Consider the following 541-nt stretch of genomic DNA (forward strand, 5'->3'; position numbering starts at 1 on the left):
CAACAAATTTTGGAGAGGATGGACGAGAACTTCTCTTCCCCTTTGGGGATCCCTGATGGAGATTAATAATAATAAAGATTTTGATAAACGCAATTCCCTTTAACATTCCCAACTTCTCACTCATATATCCCTTTCCTTCATATATTTCTTCTCTTTCACCAATCTCTGTTTACATCTAATAGACGTTGAAGACGCATTTCTTCCGCTTACCGAAACAAGGATCATATGCAGATGTTACTGATTTTCATATTTCCATTTCTCTACCCCTCATCATCTTCCTTCCTTTCCATCGCAAGACGCCAAGGCCGCCTCTTTCTAGATTACCATGTTTTATCTCTCGTCTACAGTTCTGTCATATCTCCTCTAGTCTCCTCTTCCCTTCTTTCCATAAAAGAGAAAGAAATATCCATCCATCCGCTTCCTCTTCTTCCCGAAGTAAGTCCTTAGGTCTTGTATTCGATTCCGGTCTCATGAAGTTTTTTATGAGATCAGTCAGAACTCGTCTACGAAATATCTTGGTCTCTTGTAGTTTTTTTCTCTA

This window comes from Penaeus monodon, chromosome 19 (genome assembly GCF_015228065.2).
Source record: "Penaeus monodon isolate SGIC_2016 chromosome 19, NSTDA_Pmon_1, whole genome shotgun sequence".
Classification (NCBI taxonomy): domain Eukaryota; kingdom Metazoa; phylum Arthropoda; class Malacostraca; order Decapoda; family Penaeidae; genus Penaeus; species Penaeus monodon.